General features: G+C 52.4%; 1 pseudogene; it reads left to right on the forward strand.

Moving 5' to 3' along the window:
• Positions 1-20,797, forward strand: part of LOC147118565 (uncharacterized) — a 35,946-nt pseudogene extending 15,149 nt beyond the window's left edge.
• The last annotated feature ends 392 nt before the right edge of the window (positions 20,798-21,189 follow it).

Here is a 21,189-nt window from a genome sequence, read left to right on the forward strand (position 1 = left end):
AGAGAGCGACTGGGGGAAGAGGGGGGGAGGGAGGGAGGGGAAGGGGGAGAGTCCCCGAGGCTCGCCCCCCCCACCCGAACTCCCGAGCCCCCTGATCCCTGCCCCCCCCCCGAGGCTCACCCCCCCCACCCCCCCCCCGCCCCCCAACCACCGAACTCCGGAGGCCCGATCTTCCGAGCACCGGCCCCCCGCCCTCCGGAGCCCCGCCCTCCCGAGCTGGCTTCAAGACCGCCGATTGCGGCTGTGAGAGACGGCCGGCGGGCCCGGTTGCTGGGGTAACCCTTCCCGCTCGCCAAGCCCCGGCCGAGATCCGCACTCCCGAGAGCCCCGCCCCCCCGCCCGAGCCGAGTGGGGAACAGAGAGAGACGCCGCGTCTCAGCTGCTCCTGCTGCGCGCGCACCCTGACCCTCGTGGCTGACGCCGATGCCCCGGCCGGCGGGCCCGGTTGCCGGGGTAACCCTTCCCGCTCACCAAGCCCCGGCCGAGATCCGCACTCCCGAGAGCCCCCCCGCCCGAGCCGAGCGGGGAACAGAGAGACGCCGCGTCGCAGCTGCTCCTGCTGTGCGCGCACCCTGACCCTCATGGCTGACGCCGTTGCCCCGGGTAACGTGACACCGGCGGGGTGAGGAGCTTAGCAGAAGCCGTGGGACAATTACCTAGCTCGGGCCTGGCTGGGCATGAAAGGCCCAGGCTTTCAGGCCTAACAGAAACGGGGAAAGGTAGGAAAAAGAATCTTCAGGTTAGAGAAAATATTTACAAATGAATCTAGTTTTTTTTAAAACAATTTAATAAAAACAATTTTATTTTGCTGGAAATGTATATTTGAAAAGAAAGACGCAGAAAGCAGGAAGAAGAATGGAAGCAAGAGGGCGTCTACTCACCTCGGTTCAGAACGATAAGGCCCGCCCACACACGCACCGATTGGTGACCTGACGGTCGACCAAAGCGTAGGATTGGTCAATCGTCCCGTCACTTGACCGTAGGAGGGCCCGGCTGCACGTGCCAGCAACCCGGCGTACGATTGGTCGACCTCGAGGTCATTCTGTCGCTAATGAGCGGATAATGAGATGCTAATGAGCGGAATGTTGAAGGTTTTTCGGATACCGCGGGCGCGATTTTTGCCCGGCCGAAACGTAAATACGCTTAAGACCGTTTTGGAAAGGTAAGATTTCTTTCGACGTAACGCACGCGTAGGTACGCTCTATAACTTTCGAGCGCATACCAGACAGATGCACACGTGAGGACAGACAGAAGGACAGACAGACAGAAGGACAGAAGTATCGCTTTATATATATAGACTAGCTGAAGTGCCTGGCGGTGCCGAGGGTCTTTTGGGGGCATGTTGTTGGAAGAGAGCGAGAGAGCGACTGGGGGGAAGCGAGAGAGCGACTGGGGGGAAGCGAGAGAGCGACTGGGGGGAAGCGAGAGAGCGACGGGGGAAGCGAGAGAGCGACTGGGGGGAAGCGAGAGAGCGACTGGGGGGAAGCGAGAGAGCGACTGGGGGGAAGCGAGAGAGCGACTGGGGGGAAGCGAGAGAGCGACGGGGGAAGCGAGAGCGACTGGGGGGAAGCGAGAGAGCGACTGGGGGGAAGCGAGAGAGCGACTGGGGGGAAGCGAGAGAGCGACTGGGGGGAAGCGAGAGAGCGACTGGGGGGAAGCGAGAGAGCGACTGGGGGGAAGCGAGAGAGCGACTGGGGGAAGCGAGAGAGCGACGGGGGAAGCGAGAGCGCGACTGGGGGGAAGCGAGAGCGCGACTGGGGGGAAGAGAGAGCGACGGGGGAAGAGAGAGAGCGACTGGGGGGAAGAGGGAGGAGGTGGTGAAGGGGAAGGGAGGGGAGGGAGAGAGAGGAGGGGGAGACTCCCCGAGCCCCCTGATCCCTGAGGCTCGCCCCCCCAAACTCCCGAGCCCCCTGATCCCCGCCCCCCCCCCGAACTCCCGAGGTTGGCCCCGCCCCCCCAACCCCAACACCCACCCCAAGCACCGAACTCCGGAGGCCCGATCTTCCGAGCACGGCCCACCGCCCTCCGGAGCCCCGCCCTCCCGAGCTGGCTTCAAGACCGCCGATTGCGGCTGTGAGACGGCCGGCCGGCCCGGTTGCCAGGGTAACGCTGGACGCTCAGCTAGCCCCGCCCCCCGGCTGAGCCAGAGAGACACGCCGCGTCTCAGCTCCTGCTGCGCGCGCACCCTAGCGGCGCCGGGCTGAGGCTCGGCCCTCCAGCCTTCGAGTGGGGCCGGGAGGTGCCTAGCTCGGGTGTGGGTGCAGAGGAGACGCCGAGGCTTCTAGGCCTACCTGGAAAAACGGGGAAAGGTAGGAAAATTAATGAGATTAGATAAGTTAATTACTTTCTAAATCATTTTTTTGAAAAACAATATGTGTTTTAAAAGCAACGTTTTTTTTTTAAGACGCAGAAAGCGGGAAAAAGAAAGGAAAAGTTTGGAATCAAGATGGCGGCGACTCACCTCAGTTCAGAAGGATAAAGCCCGGCCACACACGCACCGATTGGTCCGGCGGCACATGCCAGCAACCCGGCGTACGATTGGTCGAGCTCGAGGTCACTCTGTCGCTAATGAGCGGATAATGAGATGCTAATGAGCGGAACGTTAACGTTTTTGGGATACCGCGGGCGCGATTTTAGCCCGGCCGAAACGTAAATACGCTTAAAACCGTCTCGGAAGCGTAAGCTTTCTTTGGAGGTAACGCGTGCGTAGGTACGCCCTGTAACTTTCGAGCGCATACCCGACAGACGCACACGCGATGACAGACAGAATGACAGACAGACAGACAGAAGTACCGATTTATATATATATAGATATAGATTTGTCCAGAATGTTAATATCAAGCCCAGTTATTCTAGATATTAACATCAGCAGAATCAAATCCCAACTGTCAGAGTGAACATGGTTCAATCCTGGATGTGATTAACAGCTGCAACAGAAACATAGAAGATAGCAGCAGGAGTAGGCCATTCGGCCCCTCGAGCCTGCTCCACCATTCAATGCGATCATGGCTGATCATCCAATTTCAGTACCTGGTCCTTGTGTCTCTCCAGGTTGGAAAATCAGTTGAAGCCTCATCCACACACAGAACACGTGTATGGTTTCTCCTCACTATGAACGGTGCGATGTTTTTTCAGGCTGTGTAACTGGTTAAAGCTCTTTCCACAGTCAGTGCACTGGAACACTCTCACTCGGGTGTGGGTGTCTCGGTGCTTTTCCACTCACACTGATGTTTGAAATCTTTTCCCACAGACAGGAGAGACAAACATTTCTCCTTCCACATTCAGAGGCCGATGATATTTGGGTGCTGATGAATGGAGTGACTCTTGTCAGATCTCGATGTGATGTTTGGTTTGAGTTTGCGGTGTGTAAATGCTGCCCTTCTCACAGCCCGTAAAAGGAGTTTACAAAAGCCATCACTGTGAGTCCAGGATAGAAATTGACAAGATTCTCTCCTCCTGGTTCCTGGCCAAGGGGGCCGCGCATGCGCCCTGCTGCCCCCTGAGCCTCTCAAGATGGCGGCCGTTAACCTGGGCCTGTCACCAGGAGAAAGCCCCGCAGCTGCCGCCCCGCTCGGGGCAAACGCCCGGCCCGGAGGCTCTTGTTTGGGGCCTGAGGCCCACCCCGGGTGTTTGTGAAGCGGATAATGTTGAGTGTTTTAATAATGGGGCCTGGGGCCGCACTCGGGGTGTGAGCGGCCCGCGTCCCCCCGGGGTTCATGAACCCGCTCCCTGAGCTCGGGGTGTGAGCGGCCCGCGTCCCCCCGGGGTTCATGAACCCGCTCCCTGAGCTCGGGGTGTGAGCGGCCCGCGTCCCCCCGGGGTTCATGAACCCGCTCCCTGAGCTCGGGGTGTGAGCAGCCCGCGTCCCCCCGGGGTTCATGAACCCGCTCCCCGAGCTCGGGGTGTGAGCGGCCCGCGTCCCCCCGGGGTTCATGAACCCGCTCCCTGAGCTCGGGGTGTGAGCGGCCCGCGTCCCCCCGGGGTTCATGAACCCGCTCCCTGAGCTCGGGGTGTGAGCGGCCCGCATCCCCCCAGGGTTCATGGACCCGCTCCCTGAGCTCGGGGTGTGAGCGGCCCGCGTCCCCCCAGGGTTCATGAACCCGCTCCCTGAGCTCGGGGTGTGAGCGGCCCGCGTCCCCCCGGGGTTCATGAACCCGCTCCCTGAGCTCGGGGTGTGAGCGGCCCGCGTCCCCCCGGGGTTCATGAACCCGCTCCCTGAGCTCGGGGTGTGAGCGGCCCGCGTCCCCCCGGGGTTCATGAACCCGCTCCCCGAGCTCGGGGTGTGAGCGGCCCGCGTCCCCCCGGGGTTCATGAACCCGCTCCCTGAGCTCGGGGTGTGAGCAGCCCGCGTCCCCCCGGGGTTCATGAACCCGCTCCCCGAGCTCGGGGTGTGAGCGGCCCGCGTCCCCCCGGGGTTCATGAACCCGCTCCCTGAGCTCGGGGTGTGAGCGGCCCGCGTCCCCCCGGGGTTCATGAACCCGCTCCCTGAGCTCGGGGTGTGAGCGGCCCGCATCCCCCCAGGGTTCATGGACCCGCTCCCTGAGCTCGGGGTGTGAGCGGCCCGCGTCCCCCCAGGGTTCATGAACCCGCTCCCTGAGCTCGGGGTGTGAGCGGCCCGCGTCCCCCCGGGGTTCATGAACCCGCTCCCTGAGCTCGGGGTGTGAGCGGCCCGCGTCCCCCCGGGGTTCATGAACCCGCTCCCTGAGCTCGGGGTGTGAGCGGCCCACGTCCCCCCGGGGTTCATGAACCCGCTCCCCGAGCTCGGGGTGTGAGCGGCCCGCGTCCCCCCGGGGTTCATGAACCCGCTCCCTGAGCTCGGGGTGTGAGCGGCCCGCGTCCCCCCGGGGTTCATGACCCCGCTCCCTGAGCTCGGGGTGTGAGCGGCCCGCGTCCCCCCGGGGTTCATGAACCCGCTCCCTGAGCTCGGGGTGTGAGCGGCCCGCGTCCCCCCGGGGTTCATGAACCCGCTCCCTGAGCTCGGGGTGTGAGCGGCCCGCGTCCCCCCGGGGTTCTTTTTTTTTTATAAAAACAATACATACCAGTCCTACTGGCAATCTAGTAACTCTTCATTTTTGCTTTATATAACCTGTTGTACTTCAATGTAATTTTTTTTTAAAAAGGACAACAGTACTTATACAACTCAACAGTTACATAGTAAATCCATTACATTCATTGACCAATTATGGTCAACAATATAAATACAACAATAAATTTTACAGGTAAATCAATAATGTTTACAGTACAAACTGCAACTATTTAATAAACCAAGAATCCGTACACGCCAGTCCTACTGGCATTGTTCCATCATTCAGTCATTCATTCCTCCATTCGTCAGTTCGTTCACTCAAGCGTAAGTTCCATGTGTATGACTGCGTACATGTGTGCTGTTTTTATCTGCATGCATGCATGTGTTCATCTGTCCGGCAGGCTTCACACTCACCAAGTCGACTTTCACCTGGGGAGCGAGGGCCCTTCATTCGGCCGAACGTAAGTTCCATTGTGTAAGCGTGCGTATCATTTGTCTACCTGTGTGCGTTCGTTCATCCGTCCGGCAGGCATCACGCTCACCGACTGAACCCCATCCTGGAGAGCGGGCCCTTCATTCGGTCGAACGTAAGTTCCATTGTGCGTGCGTGCATATATTTGTATCCGCATGCGTGCGTTCATTAGAGCGTTCGTTCGATTAAGGAAGGTTTTAACACTAATAACACCACAATATACAAAATCCCACAACCACATCAAAAAATCACTTAAGACTTCAAGTAAACTACTTTTAACCAGAACCCAAAACTTCTTCAACAAACAAGTAAATACCAGTTCAACGCCAGTCCTATTGGCACTCTAATAACTCTTCGTCTTCACTTGATGTTATCCAACCATATAATGTCATGATCCTTATCCACAGTCTTCAACTTCTCCACAGAAAAGAAGCCGACCACTTTCTCAAATCCCGTAAAAGAGGAAAACGAGTACTCAAATTCCCTTATTCTTCCTGTTATCACTCACAGGACCCAGCCATCAAGACATTCATTATTCCTTGCCGATATACCTTGTTTTGTCTTTTATTTTCCGTTTTTACTTTTATCTCGTTTTCTTTTCCATCTTATGGCCGCTCAAGCACCATACTATAGATGGAAACAGTCTGTCTTTCCTCCACCAAATGGCGGCGCACAAACCCGATCCCATCACCGAAATAAAGCCTCACAGCTGCCACCAGATGGAGCACAGACGGGGCCGCTGGAACTCATTTGGGTCGGAGACCGTTCTTCAACTTTAGAAACCGTGCACCATGCTCACCCACAGCATCTCCCGACTCCGCTTCTGTCGACCAGCCGCTCCGCCCTAGGCCCCCCGCCTGGGGTCCTCCGTGCTGGGCCTCCCACCTAGGACACTCTCCTCTGGGTCTTCCACCCTGGGCCTTCTGCACTGGGCCCTCCGCACTGGCGTTCCCCGTGAGCAGCCGGGGTGTGGAGCAGCCCGTTCACACAGCACCGAGCAGAGCTGAGCTGCTGAGAATCTCGCAGCCTCCCCCGGGGTTCATGAACCCGCCCCCTGAGCTCGGGGTGTGAGCAGCCCACGTCCCCCCGCTGTTCATTAATCTTTTGTTTAAATCTGGTAGTACTTGTTACAATTCATCAATTACATGATAAATCCATTACATTCATTAACCACAATAAAGCTAAGCCTTAGAAGAAACAGCTTTAGGATTAACAGTACAAATACAATCATAAATTTTTTCAGACAAAACCAATGTCAACAATACAGGTACCCATAGTAAAAAAACAATACATACCAGTCCTACTGGCAATCTAGTAACTCTTCATTTTTGCTTGGTATAACCTGTTGTCCTTTTTTTTAAATTTTAACATTCAAGTACAACAGTACTCATACAAGTCAACAGTTACATAGTAAATCCATTACATTCATTGACCAATTATGGTCAACAATATAAATACAACAATAAATTTTACAGGTAAATCAATAATGTTTACAGTACAAACTGCAACTACTTAATAAACCAAGAATCCGTACACGCCAGTCCAACTGGCATTGTTCAATCATTCAGTCATTCATTCGTCCGTTCGTTCGCTCAAGCGTAAGTTCCATGTGCATGACTGCGTACGTGTGCCGTTTCTATCTGCGTGCATGCCTATGTGTTCGTTCATCTGTCCGGCAGGCCTCACACTCACCAAGCCGACTTTCACCTGGGGAGCGAGGGCCCTTCATTCGGTCGAACGTATGTTCCATTGTGTAAGCGTGCGTATCATTTGTCTACCTGTGTGCATGCGTGCGTCCGTTCATCCATCCGGCAGGCCTCACGCTCACCGAATGACCCCTATCCTGGAGAGCGAGGGCCCTTCATTCGGTCGAACGTAAGTTCCATTGTGTATGCGTGCGCGCGTGCATATATTTGTATCCGCATGTGTGCGTTCACTAGAGCGTTCGTTCGTTCGATTAAGGAAGGCTTTAACACTAAATAACACCACAATATAGAAAATCCCACAACCATATCAAAAAATCAATTAAGACTTCAAGTAAACTACTTTTAACCAGAACCCGAAACTTCTTCAAAAACAAGTAATACCAGTTCAACGCCAGTCCTATTGGCACTCTAATAACTCCTCGCCTTCACTTGATGTTATCCAACCATATAATGTCATAATCCTTATCCACAGTCTTCAACCTTTCCACAGAAAAGAAGCCGACCACTTTCTCAAATCCTGTAAAAGAGGAAAACGACTACTCAAATTCCCTTCTTGCTGTTATCACTCACAGGACCCAACCATCAAGACATTCGTTATTCCTTGCTGATATACCTTGTTTTGTCTTTTATTTTCCTTTTTTACTTTTATCCCATTCTCTTTTCCCATCTTATGGCTGTTCAAGCACCATACTATAGATGGGAACAGTCTGTCTTTCCTCCACCAAATGGCGGCGCACAAACCCGATCCCATCACCGAAACAAAGCCTCACAGCAGCCACCAGATGGAGCACAGGTGGGGCCGCTGGAACTCATTCGGGCCGGAGACCGCTCTTCACCTTTAGAAACCGTGCAGCATGCTCACCCACAGCATCTCCCGACTCCGCTTCTGGCGACCAGCTGCTCCGCCCTAGGCCCCCCGCCTGGGGTCCTCCGTGTTGGGCCTCCCGCCTAGGAAACTCTCCTCTGGGTCTTCTACCCTGGGCCTTCTGCACTGGGCCCTCCGCACTGGCAATCCCCGTGAGTAGCTGGGGTGTGGAGCAGCCCATTCACACAGCACCGAGCAGAGCTGAGCTGCTGAGAATCTCGCAGCCTCCCCCCCCGGGGTTCATGAACCCGCTCCCTGAGCTCTCTCACCTGATGTGTCAGTGGCTGCTGCCAAGGTCCGCGCATGCTCAGCTCACACTGCCCGGGTGATTGACGGGAGCTTGGACCAATAGGAAGAGCAGGGTGGGGCTGGAGGAGCGAGCCGGCGGTGGGTCCTCCAACCAATCGGGGCGCCCGAGGGGCGGGACTAGAGCCGGCTGATTGTCTGATCCGCAGGGCAGCGAGTTTCTCCAGTCCCTTGTTCAGGGCCCAGGGCCAGGGGAGGCTGTGGGCCTTTATTCCCCTTATTGGACACAAGGCTCTTTGTCTCACAACACACTGGCTCAGGTTTTAGTATGGGCTTTTAAAATTCATGAGTAAAAGCAGATAAACCCCGTGGAACAAAATATTTAATATTTGGGAGTAAAAATACTGTTCTTTTTCCTCTGTGGAATTTGTTAGTTTCAGACAATAACAACAACTTCTATTTATATAACGTCTTTAATGTAGTAAAATGTCACAACGCGCTTCACGTTATAAAACAAAATTTGACACCAGGTACAAACCAAGCATATTCCCATAAGGAGGAAAGATGGGGCGTCCAAAGCTCGAGCTCCCGATGACAAAGGATGTAGAGGTTAGAATAAAACAGAAAAAGGAGGTTTACGACAAATGTCAGGTACAGAATACAGTCAAAAACCAGGAGAATACAGAGAGTGCGGGGGAAATTGAAAAAGGATATATGAAAGAAAGACTTGCATTTATATAGCGCCTTTCACGACCACCAGACATCTCAAAGCTCTATACAGCCAATGAAGTAATTTTTGAAGTGGAGTCACTGTTGTAATGGGGGAAACACAGCAGCCAATTTGCGCACAGCAAGCTCCCACAAACAGCACTGTGATAATAACCAGATAATCTGTTTTTGTTATCACAGAATCACAGAAACCCCACAGTGCAGATAGAGGCCATTTCGGCCCATCGAGCCTGCACCGACACATATCCCACCCGATCCCCGTAACCCCTAGACCAAAACATATCCCTGCCTATCCCCGTAACCCCACGTATTTAATCCCCCTAACACTAAGGGTCAATTTATCATAGCCAATCAACCTAACCCGCACATCTTTGGACTGTGGGAGGAAACCGGAGCACCCGGAGGAAACCCACGCAAACACGGGGAGAATGTGCAAACTCCACACAGACAGTCACCCGAGGCCGGATTTGAACCCGGGTCCCTGGCGCTGTGAGGCAACAGTGATGTTGGTTGAGGGATAAATATCGGCCAGGACACCGGGGATAACTCCCCTACTCTTCTTCAAAATAGTGCCATGGGATCTTTTACATCCACCTGAGGGAGCAGATGGGACCTCAGTTTAAAGTCTCATCAGAAAGACGGCACCTCTGACAGTGCAGTGATCCCTCAGCACTGCACTGGAGTGTCAGCCAAACTTTATGTGCTCAAGTCCCTGGAGTGGGACTAGAACCCCCAACCTTCTGACTCAGAGGCGAGTGTGCTACCCACTGAGACACAGCTGACACAAGGGAGAGACTATGAGAAAAGATTAGTGGGTAACGTAAAAGGGAACCCAAAAATATTTTATAAACGTATGAAAAGTAAAAGGATAGTTAAAGGAATGGTGGGGCCGATTAGGGACCAAATAGGATCTCATCATACGGAGGCAGAGGGCGTGGCTGAGGTACTCAATGAGTACTTAGTATCTGTCTTCACAAAAGAAAAGGATGAAGTTAATGTCGCAGTAGAGGAGGGGGGAGTAGAGAAATTGGATAAAAATGGATAGAAAGGAGGTGCTAAGTAGGTTATCACCACTCAAAGTTAACAAGTCACCCAGTCCAGATGGATGCATCCTAGATTGCTGAGAGAAGCTAGGGTGGAGATAGCAGAAGCTCTGACCACAATCTTTCAATCTCCCTCAGATATATGGGAGTGGTGCCAGAAGACTAGAGGATTGCAAATGTTACACTCTGTTCAAAAAAGGGGAGAGGGATAAACCTGGTAACTACAGGCCAATCAGTCTAATGTCAGTGATGGGTGAACGACTAAAGACCATTGTCAAGGACAAAATTAATTCTCACTTGGAGAAGCATGGGTTAATAAGGGGCAGCCAGTATGGATTTGTTAAAGGTAAATCGTGTCTGACTAAACTGATTGAGTTCTTTGATGAAGTAACAGAGGGTTGATGAAGGTAGTGCAGCAGATGTTGTATACATGGACTTTTAAAAGGCATTTGATAAAGTACCACATAAGAGACTTACTCAGAAAATAGAAGCACAGGGAATTAAAGGGCTGATGGTAATTTGGGTATAATTGGCTAAGGGAGAGGAGGCAGTGAGCAGTGCTGAGGGATGTTTTTCTGACTGGAGGGAAGTATGCAGTGGGTTCCCACAGGGGTCGGGATTAGGACCACTGCTTTTCTTGTTATATATAACTGACCTGGACTTGGGTATAGGTGTACAAGTTTGAAGTTTACGGAGGATACAAAACTTGGCAACGTTGTAAATAGTGAGCACAGTAGTAGCAGACTTCAGGAGGACAGAGACAGACTGTGAAATGAGCAGACACAAGGCAGATGAAATTAAATGAGGATAAGTGTGAAGTGATGCACTTTGTGAAAAACAACAGGGAGAGGCCGTATAATCTAAATGGGACTATTTTGAGGGGGTGCAAGAGCAGAGGGACCTGGGGGTCCATATTCACAAATCTTTGAAAGTGCCACACAAGTTGGTGAGGCGGTACAGAAAGCGTATGGGATACTTGGCTTTGTAAACAGGGCCATTGAATACAAAAACAAGGAAGTTACACTAAACCTTTACAAATCACTAGTTAGGAACATAGGACAGGAGGAGGCCATTCAGCCCCTCGAGCCTGTTCCGCCATTCAATATGATCATGGCTGATCTGCGACCTAACTCCATACACCCGCCTTTGGCCCATATCCCTTAATACCTTTGGGTAACAAAAACCTATCAATCTCAGATTTACAATTAACAATTGATCTCGCATCAATGGCCGATTACGGAAGAGAGTTCCAAACTTCTACCACCCTTTGTGTGTAGAAGTGTTTCCTAATTTCACTCCTGAAAGGTCTGGCTCTAATTTTTAGACTATGCCCCCAGTCCTAGAATCCCCAACCAGCGGAAATAGTTTCTCTCTATCTACCCTATCTGTTCCCCTTAATATCCTGAAAACTTCGAACAGATCACACCTTAACCTTCTAAATTCTAGGGAATACAACCCTAATTTGTGTAATCTTTCCCCGTAACTTAAAACCCTTGAAGTCCGGGTATCATTCTGGTAAACCTACGCTGCACTCCCTCCAAGGCCAATATATCCTTCCTAAGGTGTGGTGCCCAGAACTGCTCACAGTACTCCAGGTGTGGTCTAACCAAGGTTTTGTACAGCTGCAGGGTTTTGGCCTCAGCTGGAGTCTTGTGCACAGTTCTGGGCACCACACTTTAGGAAGGATGTCAAGGCCTTGGAGAGGGTACAGAGGAGGTTGACCAAGATGGTACCAGGGATGAGGGACTTCAGTTATGTGGAGAGATTGGAGAAGCTGGGATTGTTCCCCTTAGAGCAGAGAAGGTTAAGAGGAGACCTAATAGAGTTATTCAAAATGATGAGGGGTTTTGATCGAGCAAGTAGGGAGAAACTGTTCACTCTGGCAAGTGGGTCGGTAACCAAAGGTCACAGATTTAAAATAGTTGCTAAAAGAACTAGAGGGGAATGAGGAGAATTGTTTTCACACAGAGGGTTGTTAAGATCTGGAATGCACCATCTGAAAGGATGCTGGAATCAGGTTCCACAGGAACTTTCAAATGGTAATTGGACATGTACTTGAAGAGGACTAGTTTGCAGAGTTCTGGGGATAAAGCTGGGGTTTGGGTCTAAATTGGAGAGCTCTTTCAAAGAGCCGGCACATACACGATGGGCCGAATCACCTCCTTCTCTGCTGTTAGATTCTATGATCAGTCTGAAGACGCTGGTGTCTCTTAAGGCTCTTCGAGCTTTTAAAGCTCTTCCCACAGTCAGAACATTTAAAGGGTCTCTCGTCAGTGTGAACAAGCTGGTGTGACAGGAGGGTGGATGACACAGTGAATCCCTTCCCACACACTGAGCAGGTGAATGGTCTCTCTCCAGTGTGAACTCGCTGATGTGACAGCGGGTCGGAGGACCGAGCGAATCCCTTCCCACACACGGAGCAGGTGAATTGCCTCTCCCCAGTGTGTAGGTGTTGGTGTCACTTCAACTCCCCGGAGCTTTTCTTCTTCTTCTTAGGCAGTCCCTCGGAACCGAGGATGACTCGCTTCCTCAGTAAAAATGAGTTCTCAGGTGACTGATGAGTCCAATTCGGGACCTACAGTCTCTGTCACAGGTGGGGCAGACGGTGGTTGAAGGGACGGGTGGGTGGGGTGCTTGGGTTGACGTGCACTCCTTGTGCTGCCTGCACTTGGCTTCCGCTTGCTCCTAGCGAACAGACTCGAAATGTTCGGCTGCTTCCCGGATGTTTCTCCTCCACTTTGTGCGGTCTTGCGCCAGGGATTCCCAGGTGTCGGTGGGGATGTTCCACATTTTCAGTGAGGCTTTGAGGGTGTCCTTGAAGCGTTTCCTCTGCCCATCTGGGGCTCTCTTGCCGTGTCGGAGCTCCGAGTAGAGCGCTTGTTTTGGGAGTCTCGTAGCGGGCATATGGACGATGTGACCCGTCCATCGGAGCTGATCGAGCGTGGTCAAAGCTTCGATGCTCGGGATGTTGGCCTGAGCGAGAACACTGATGTTGGTGCGCCTATCCTGCCAATAGATTTGCAGGATCTTGCGGAGGCAGCATTGGTGGTACCTCTCTAGTGCTTTGCTGTACATGGTCCATGTCTCTGAGGCATAAAGCAGGGCGGGTATCACTGCCGCTCTGTAGACCATGAGCTTAGTGCCGGGTTTGAGGTCCTGGTCTTCAAACACTCTCTTCCTCAGGCGACCGAAGGCTGCTCTGGCACACTGAAGGCGGTGTTGGACTTCGTCATCGATGTCTGCCCTTGTTGACAGTAGGCTCCCGAGATATGGAAAATGGTCCACGTGGATTTTGATAATTGGGGGGCAGTACTGTGTGGCGGGGGCAGGTTGGTAGAGGACCTTTGTCTTACGGATGTTTAGTGTAAGGCCCAAGCTCTCATATGCTTCGGTGAAGGTGTTGACGATGGTTTGGAGTTCGACCTCTGAGTGAGTTCAGACGCAAGCGTCGTCTGCATATTGTAATTCGACGACAGAGAATGGGATGACTTTGGATCTGGACTGGAGGCGATGGAGGTTCCCCGTTTGTTCTGTAGATTAGCTCCACTCCAGTGGGGAGCTTACTGAGGGTGAGATGGAGCATTGCAGCAAGGAAGATCGAGAAGAGCATTGGTGCAATGACACAGCCTTTCTTGACCCCGGTTCGTACGTGAATTGGGTCTGTGGTGGAACCGTTGGTCAGGATCAGGCGGAGGATGGTGACAAAGTTTTGAGGGCAGACGAATTTGAGGACACTCCATAATCCCTCACGGTTGACAGTGTCGAAGGCGTTTGTGAGGTCAAAGAAGGCTATGTACAGTGGCTGGTGCTGTTCCCTGCATTTCTCTTGTAATTGATGTGCGGTGAAGGTCATGTCCATTGTGCCCCTTAGTGGGTGGAATCCGCTTTGCGACTCTGGGAGGAGCTCTTCGGCCACTGGGAGAAGGCGATTGAGGAGGATTCTTGAGATTACTTTCCCTGTGGCAGACAGCAGGGAAACTCCTCTGCAATTACCGCAATCGGACTTGTCACCTTTCTTGAAGATGGTCACAATTACGGCATCTCTGAGATCCCCTGGCATGCTCTCCTCCTTCCAGATAAGAGAAATTAGTTCATGAATTCGCACCAGTAGTGCTTCTCCGCCATGCTTTAGTGCCTCAGTGGGGATCCCATCTGCTCCTGAGGCCTTGTTGTTCTTCAGTTGTCGGATGGCCTTTTCAACCTCATGCCGGACTGGGGTTGTACTGAGAACGTGGTGGGTAGCAAGCTGCGGGATGGAGTTGAGGACACTCGCATTGAAGACAGAGTCACGGTTAAGGAGATCTTCGAAGTGCTCCTTCCAGCGGGCACTGACTGCCTCTCTGTCCTTGATGAGTACCTCTCCATTCTTGGCCAGCAGTGGGGTAGGGCCTTGGGTGCTTGGGCCGTAGGTGATCCTGACTGCGCTAAAGAATCCACACATGTCATGGTTGTCGGCTAGCTGCTGGATCTCCTGCGCTTTCTCCTCCCGCCACCTGATCTTTAGGTCACAAGTTTTTTGTTGGACCTCAGCCTTCAGGCGTCTGTAGAGCTGCTTTCTTGCTCTCGAGTTATGTTACTGTTTCCAGATCAGAAATGCCTTGCACTTGTGGCTTATTAGCTCCTGGATCTCCTGGTCATTCTCGTCGAACCAGTCTTGGTGTTTCCTGGTCGAGTGACCGAGCGTCTCTTCACAGGTGCTGATTATGGAGGCCTTGAGTGGAGACCAGGCACTGTGGACACTCTGTGTTTCTGCATCACTGGGAGTCGTCAGGTTGTTTGTGAGGCGGAGGCTGAATAGGGCTTTCTTGGCAGGGTCTTTGAGTGCTCCAGCATTGATTTTCCTGCGGCATTGTTTCTGTTGCCACCGCTGTTTTGGGGCTACGTTGATGGAGATGACAGAGCGGATTAGGCGGTGGTCTGTCCAGCAGTCATCAGCTCCTGTCATGGCGCGGGTGATGCGGACGTCCTTGCGGTCCCTCGCTCGGACGATGACGTAGTCCAGCAGATGCCAGTGCTTGGAGCGAGGGTGCTGCCATGAAGCCTTGTACTTGTCTCTCTGATGGAGCAAGGTGTTGGTTATGACAAGGCCATGTTCTAATCATTTCGACAGGAGGAGGGTACCGTTGGAGTTGGCTTTCCCTACCCCCTCTCTGCCGATCACACCTCCCCGTGTGGTAGCTGGTGTGTAACGGCCACCCCACGTTAAAAGAATTCACGCACAGGCATCTCCCACCCTTTAAAATGAAGTTCGGGACCTGGAACGTCAGGAGCCTCATGGACAACCCCAACAGTGACAGACCGGAACACCATACTGCTATCGTTGCCTGGGAGCTCAGACATTTCGACATTGACATCGCCACCCTAAGTGAGACCCGGCGGGCAGGGGAAGGCCAGCTCAAGGAACAAGGTGGTGGCTACACCTTCTTCTGGAAAGGCAAACCTGAAGAAGAACGCCGCCTCCATGGGGTAGGCTTCGCCATAAAAAATGAATTAGTTGGGCATCTCAGAGACTCTCCTAGCGATATAAACATGCACGTCATGACTCTTCAGCTCACCCTAGCCCGGAACCAGTGTGCTACAGTCATCAGTGCATTCGCCCCAACATTGGAAGCCACAGATGAGACCAAAGAGGAATTCTACTCCAGCCTCGAACAATCCCTGACCCGAGTCCCAACGGGCGACAAGCTGATCTTCCTTGGCGACTTTAACGCCCGGAGCTTTTAAAGCTTTTCCCACAGTCAGAACATTTAAAGGATCTCTCATCAGTGTGAACTCACTGGTGTGTCTGCAGGGTGGATGAAACAGTGAATCCCTTCCCATACTTGGAGCAGGTGAACTGCCTCTCCCCAGTGTGAACTCGATGGTGTCACTTCAGCTCCCCGAAGCTTTTAAAGCTCTTCCCACAGTCAGAACACTGAAATGGTCTCTCGTCAGTGTGAACTCGCTGGTGTGTTTGCAGGTGGGATGAACAAACAAATCCCTTTCCACACACGGAGCAGGTGAACAGACTGTCCCTGGTGCGACTGCGCCATTGAACTTCCAATGCAGACGGGGAACTGAATCCTTTACCCGGTTTCTCCCCAGTGTGATGGTGCATGTGTCTTGCCAGGTCAGGCAATCGGCTGAATCCACGTCCACACACCGAACACGTGTGCGGTTTGTCATCGCTGCGATCGCTGCTTTCTCCTTCCATGTGCAAAGGCCGATGATATTCAGGTCCGGATGAATCGAGCGACTCTGTCAGATCTTGACATGATGTTTGGTCTGAGCTTCCCGTCTGTAACTGCTCCACTTCTATAACCCCGTAAATTGAGTTCAGAAAAGGATCAGAGGCAAACTGTTGTTTAATTTTCCTCTTTCCGACCCGAGGGGCAGTGAAGCTGATTTTCAAGCTCCAGCTTCTGCACAGGTTGGTTGAAAGGATCAGCAGTAAATGGCGGCTGTAATACCCACAAGCCCCCGCGCTCCAGAAAGCGCTCTGTTGACTGAGTCCCGTGCATGTGCTCATGGCCCCCACGCTCTCCCTCCTCCTCCACAATCACCCGTCCCAATCAGTCCGCAACATGCATGCTCAGCGCACAAAACCCCGCGGTTGGAACATCGGGCGCGCATGCGGAGCCACAACATCTGGTACGCGTGCGCGGCTCAGATGGGGGCGAGTCGGTGTTTCGCCTCAGCCGTCAGGGAGGTGCACATGCGCAGGATGACCCAACATTCTTCCTGTCAGCAATCACTCCCTCGTTTCTTTAATAAAAACAGAAAATGCTGGAAATACTCAGCAGGTCAGGCAGCATCTGTGGAGACAGAAACAGAGTTAACGTTTCAGGCCAATGACCTGTCGTCAGAACTGCTTGTTCTTTAGTGTCAGCTGTGACTCAGTTGGTAGCACTCTCGCCTCTGAGTCAGAACGTTGTGGGTTCAAGTCCCAGCCCAGAGACTTGAGCACAAAAATCTAGGCTGACACTCCAGTGCAGTGCTGAGGGAGTGCGGCACTGTCGGAGCTGCCATCTTTTGGATGAGACGTTAAACTGAGGCCCCATCTGCTCTCTCAGGTGGATGTAAAAGATCCCATGACACTATTTTGTGAAAGAAAGACTTGCATTTATATAGTGCCTTTCATGACCAGCAGACGTCTTGAAGTGCTTTACAGCCAATGAAGTACTTTTGGAGTGTAGTCACTGTTGTAATGTGGGAAAGAGCAGGGGAGTTCTCCCCAGTGTCCTAGCCAATATTTATCCCTCAATTAACATAACAAGAAGATAGACTATCTGGTCATTATCAGATTGCTGTTTGTGGGAGCTTGCTGTGCGCTAATTGACTGCCACGTTTCCTACATTACAACAGTGACAACATTTCAAAAGTACTTCATTGGCTGTAAAGCACTTTGGGACGTCCGGCGGTGAAAGGCGCTATATAAATGCAAGTCTTTCTTTCTTCACTGGTCTCACCAGCGACCTCTTCTGGCTGATGGTTGATTGACAGCCGAAAGTCCGCGCATGCGCATGTGGGACGGCGGTTTCTGCTGAGTCTGGCACAGCGACCCCTCCCGGTCACCAAGGGTAATAACCGCGCATGCCCAGAGGAGAACAACCCCCTCCCCCACTCGGAGCTGCGCCTGCGCACTCGGATCCTGTCGGACGGAGTCGGCGCGGGGCATTCCGGGGAAAGGCCTTGGTGTCATTTCCAGAGTCGTGATCGGTGACGCAAAGTGAGTTTTCTCCGTTCCGATTGGGTGGAGAATCGTGCGGGGTTTGGGGGGTGGGGTGGATCGGGGAGAATAAAGAGAAAGAGAAAAACCTTAGAGTCCGCGAGGCCCCGGACCAAGCGGCGTCAGTTGGACGGTTCACGTGATCTCCTCGAGGACACGTGACCCGGGCCCGCGGCCTGATTGACGGGAGCTTCCGACCAATAGGGAGCGGGCGGGGCTGGAGGAGCAAGCCGGCGGCCGGTCCTCCAACCAATCGGGGAGCCTGAGGGGTGGGACTAGCGCCAGCTGATTGTCTGATCCGCAGGGCAGCGAGTTTCTCCAGTCCCTTGTTCAGGGCCCAGGGCCAGGGGAGGCTGTGGGCCTTTATTCCCCTTATTGGACACAAGGCTCTTTGTCTCACAACACACTGGCTCAGGTTTTAATAGAGACTTTTTAAATTCATCAATAAAAGCAGATAAACCCCGTGCTTCTGTGGAAAAAACTTTCTAATATTTTATAGAATCATAGAATGGTTACAGCACAGAAGGAGGCCATTCGGCCCATCGAGCCCGTGCCGGCTCACTGCAAGATCACTTCAGCAAGTCCCACTCTCCGCCCTTTCCCCGTAACCCTGCACATTTCTTTACTTCAGGTACTTATCCAATTCCCTTTTGAAAGCCATGATTGAATCTGCCTCCACCACCCTTTCAGGCAGTGCATTCCAGATCCTAACCACTCGCTGCGTAAAAAAGTTTTTCCTCATGTTGCCTTTGGTTCTTCTGCCAATCACCTTAAATCTGTGTCCTCTGGTTCTCGGCCCTTCCGCCAATGGTAACAGTTTCTCTCTATCTACTCTGTCCAGAACCCTCATGATTTTGAACACTCTCTTAAATCTCCTCTCAACCTTCCCTGCTCTAAGGAGAACCACCCCAGCTTCTCCAGTCTAGCCACGTAACTGAAGTCCCTCATCCCTTATCCCTGGAACCATTCTTGTAAATCTATTCTGCACCATCTCTAAGGCCTTTTCATTCTTCCTAAAGTGCAGTGCCTAGAATTCGACACAATACTCCAATGGCACCAGGAAACCCAGGGTACAGCGCCTCCCCTATCCGAGCCACCGCTTCCCGGTTTCTTCAGCCGGTTCCACCAAGTCCGACTTGGGAAAAGGACAGGAGCCAGGCTCCCAGAATGGCCCACGGCCCCGGGGAGCATGCGCACTCTCAGCGGGGAAATCGGCGCGTTGGATAGAGCGGTTTCTGGGGCGCTGGTAATGTGGATGCTGCGGCTGCCATTAGTCAGCAGCTGTCGGGAAGAGTTTTATTGCAGGCTGACGGAAGGTAGGTCCCTGGCCGCCTGTGTAGGTCTATTTGTTGCATCAGTTTGAGCTGGAGTGGAGATGGAGGAGGAGCTGCTGGGTTTAACCCCCAGTACTTCTGAGCCCAGGAGGACCCAACAATTTCCAATGTGAGACTGTCAAGGGAGGTGGATTCTAGGGGAGATTAGGTTGTTAAACAGACACTGTCCCCACAATGTAAAAGAGTATTGTTTTAGGAACAAGTATTTCTGTACAGGCTTTTAATCCAGTTTACATCTACAGATTTGCTTTAATTCATTCTTGGGATGTGGGCGTTGCTCGCAAGAGCAGCAAATATGGCCAATCCCCAGTTGCCCGTTGAGAAGGTGGTGGTGAGTTGCCTTCTTGAACTGCTGCAGTCCATGTGGTGAAGGTACTCCCACAATGTTGTTAGGTAAGGAGTTCCAGGATTTTGACCCAGCAACGATGAATATGCCTAAGTCAGGATGGTGTGTGACTTGGAGGGGAACTTGGAGATGATGGTTCTCCCATGCAACAGCTGCCCTTGTCCTTCTAGGTGGTGGAGGCTGCAGGTTTTGGAGGTTCTGTCAAAGTTCTGGTCGAGTTGCAGATGTGTAAAGTTCCTTTCCTTCGCCCCCTCCCACTCCCACTCCCACCTCTCTCTCTCCTCCCAAAGAGGCTAGAGTCATGTGTAGCCCAGACCAGGTGGCGGATTCCCTTCCCTGAGGGACATTAGTGAAGCAGTTGGGTTTTTATGACAATCAGTCAGCTTTCATGGTCACTTTTCTCTAGTGCCGGCCCCACAAATGACCAGATTAATTGAGCTCAATTTCAAATCAAATCAAATCAAATCAACTTTTATTGTCATTGTTAGTGCACAAGTGCAGTACAACGAAATGTAGGCTTGCGGCCTACATTTTCACAACCTGCCTTTGTTTTTCTGGGTTGTCTCTCACGCTCCCTGTTTTATATTAATTTTACAGGGTATTAGAAAGGGAGGATTTATAGACGGGAAGCTCAAACCAAACATCACATCAAGACCTGACAGAGTCACTCGACTCATTGGACCTGAATATCATCGGCCTCTGAACATGTAAGCAAAAAGCACCGTTCACAGTGGGGAGAAACCGTACACGTGTTCTGTGTGTGGACGAGGCTTCAGCCAATCCTCTGGCCTATCGACAAACAAGCGCAGTCACACCGGGGAGAGGCCATTCACCTGCTCTGAGTGTGGGAAGGGATTCACTAGTTCATCTCACCTACTGAGACACCAGCGAGTTCACACTGGGGAGAGGCCGGTCACCTGCTCTGAGTGTGGGAAGGGATTCACTCAGTCATCCAACCTTCTGACACACCAGCACATTCACACTGGGGAGAGGCCGTTCACCTGCTCTGAGTGTGGGAAGTGATTTACTAATTCATCTCACCTGCTGAGACACCAGCGAGTTCACACTGGGGAGAGGCCGTTCACCTGCTCCGTGTGTGGGAAGGGATTCACTCAGTCATCTCACCTGCTGAGACACCAGCGAGTTCACAAGTGACTGCGCAGGTTGGATTCTGCTGTTATTGTTGCTGTTAATCACATCCTGGACTGAACCATGTTCATTTTGACAGTTGGGGTTTGTTTCTGCTGATGTTGATAACTCTTGTAACTGGGCTGGAGTTTAATATCCTCGATATATGTCAAATAAACCAGCTTTGTTTTAAACACATTGTTGTAGATTTTTGTCTTTCCCACCTGAGTGTTTAGCATCACCTGGCTGGATCTCAGAAAGGACAATCTGGGGGAGGATCGTACGGCGGGAACAGAACTGCAGCCTGGACACAGTCCTTCAGGGCCACAATGAGAGGGGCAAACGGCACTTTGGTCTTTCTCGTCTCTCTTCACCGACAGCAAAGTCGTCGTGTGGGTTAATCTTGCGGCGTGTGAGAAATGTGTCCCAGCCACTCTCTGCAATGGTTCAGAGCGCCTAGGCATGGAACAGAAGGCTCCTTTAGGAATGTACCCCAGTGCTTTTTTTTTAATGGCCTTATTAACGTGTGTCGCTACTTTTAGTGATTTGTGTATCTGTATCCCTGGATCCCTCTGCTCCTCCAGCC

This window comes from Somniosus microcephalus, chromosome 4, assembly GCF_052327205.1.
Source record: "Somniosus microcephalus isolate GS21.2 chromosome 4, FLI_Smic_1.0, whole genome shotgun sequence".
Classification (NCBI taxonomy): Eukaryota; Metazoa; Chordata; class Chondrichthyes; order Squaliformes; family Somniosidae; genus Somniosus; species Somniosus microcephalus.